The sequence below is a fragment of the Schistocerca piceifrons genome, chromosome 7 (genome assembly GCF_021461385.2).
Source record: "Schistocerca piceifrons isolate TAMUIC-IGC-003096 chromosome 7, iqSchPice1.1, whole genome shotgun sequence".
In the NCBI taxonomy this organism is placed as follows: domain Eukaryota; kingdom Metazoa; phylum Arthropoda; class Insecta; order Orthoptera; family Acrididae; genus Schistocerca; species Schistocerca piceifrons.
Genome location: NC_060144.1, coordinates 272,329,728 through 272,332,307, shown reverse-complemented (window position 1 = coordinate 272,332,307; position 2,580 = coordinate 272,329,728).

Genomic DNA, 2,580 nt, shown 5'->3' with positions numbered 1-2,580 from the left:
GTAGGTCCTCACATCCTAAACAAACTGCAGATTGTGACATGTTTCTAGCTTTAAACTTGATATTTTCATGGTTTTACTTGACTTTTTAATTATTGATGTACTCCAGGAATTTGGCATTTTGTATCCAGATAATCTACAGACCACATGGCTTTTTGGGAAACACATTTCAAAGTTTGTCATAAAAGTGGAAGCAAATGTGTTGTAAGCATTATTTGTGTTTGTTTGTGCCAAGACTTCTGACCAAACTTCATTTTTCAAGATACATTTGAACTGGTTATAATTTTCAGTGCAAAAAAATCCTTTTTAGTCATTTTGTACAATATTTTTCTTCTTAGGAGTTGGATCAAACTTCATTTTTCACGATACTTTAGGACTGGTTACAATTTTCAGTACAGAAAAGTCGCTTATACTTTTTGTACTATATTTTCCTTCTTAGGAGTTGCAATGAGATTAAGGGTTAGTGAGTTATAATCTGATAATCCTATATTTGCATTTGTTACTATCCCATCACTTTTTTATCACACCAGAAAAAAACGTTATCTATTAAACTTCCGCAGGAGTGTGGCATTCTAGTGGGATCTGATATGTGGAGAAACATGTTAAGACTTGTAATAGGTCTGGAAACTTCATTGTTGATAAACGTTTGAGCAAGAGATTAATATTAAAGTCACTACAAAGAACTGTGGTAGGTGAGCATACTCTCCTGCACATGTACTCAACATCAAGCCAGACAAGTCATGTGATTTCAGAACGGTGCTGATTACCTGTGATAGCAAAACTTGAATACTATATGCATTCGCCTTGTTTTATGTACGTTTCTGCACATATGAGTTTTAGTAACAGCTGTGGTGCATTATTGGCGTTGCCACAAATGTAACGAGAAGTATGTGAAAGGAGGACCAGTTAGTTTCATAGGTATGTACAACAAATGTATAATTGTGAATGTGATATTGATATGAGGCACTTTATATGTTGAAAAACATCTTGTATTGCAGAGATAATTTCGGCGATTTTATGGCCATTTACCATGTGTTTACAATACAAATGCTGGATACACTTGCAAACCGTGTTTGAGTAAACTGCCAGTCAGTTATACACATTGTGCTACATTCATGTGCAGATTACATTCATACATGACAATCTGATTCATTTCCTCCAATTTTTACAGGTTCTCAAACCATTGAGTGTATTGTATCCACAAACAAAGTTGACATTCGGCGCAGTGGTTGATGGGAGCAACCACAAAGGCATTTACTATATACTGTCGCTTCCAGAAGCCACTGCGCTGAGAGTCAACTTTGTTTGCACATATAATATTTAAGTATTTCTGCATGAGCCAGTTTTCTATACAGTGTCACTAAAATGTAATTAATTAGAACACATTCGACAATACCAATCAGTGCAATAGAAAACCTAAACAGAAAATATTTGTTTTATTACTCCAAAATTCGAGATTGATCTTGTATTTTTTTTTATTTTTTGTGCCTAGTGCATGGTTTTAATTTTCGAATGACACTCCAAAAAAACGCTATAGATATTTTATTTGTCTACAAAAAGCAGAAGGGTAAATAAAGAGAAATTGAAAATAATAGTGGATATGCAGAAGGTGCAAGTCACTTACCGTAGTTCCTGTAACAGTTTCATAGTTCCAAATGCGTTGTTTTTTCGTGACAATTCGGTGCTGTCTACAGTGTCATTGTATCGTTATTAACTAGAACAGAGATTCAACACAATGAATATGTGCAACAGAAAACGTAAAATAATATTGTTGCCTGTTATTTCTTATTCTATTATTGAAAAAACGTAAATAAAAATGAATCTGAGCTATGATGCTGTGGCCGAAAACCACAGTACATTTGCTCTTCATATCTTTCAGCAAACGTCAGTTTCTGGTGTAAAAACTGTTAACTATAAAATGGGTGTTCGAGTTTCATGGTACTTCTGAAAGTGGTCTCTCCGTAGAAGCGATGTAATAACACTCACAATATGCTAAACGCTATGCGGGCTAAAATACGCCATCCCAAAATCATGTGATTTGAGCTGTGGGAGAAGTTGCAAACAAAATTCTCATTCTGGGAATCCGATTGTTCACGCCATAGATATACTCTATGCTGGACAGTGAACTCAGTAATACAGTGGTATTGAACTCATTGATGCTGGAGAGAACTTGTTTTGCTAAATAGCGACAGTTGTGTGCATAGACAATCACTGAGTGCAGAGGTTATTGGTAATGTTCAAAGGAATTTGGAGAACTCTCCCAGGAGACAAGCAATTCATATGGGACATATCAGAGAGCTACGAAGAAAATGGCAGTGCGACGATAAAGACTGTGCATCATACAAGCATTGCAAACAACTGATCACGAGAAAATAATGTGTTACTGTCGATGGTTTCTGGGGCGTCGTATTCAGCATCAAGACATTCTCTCCATGGCTTGTTTTGCAGATGATGTATGCTTCCATCTGACAAGTTACATCAACCCACAAAACAGCAGATACTGGGCTGTTGTGAATCACAATATTGTCCACAAAACACCAGTGCCTGATTAAAGGGTGAAGTGTTCTACCAGTGTCAGCTTCC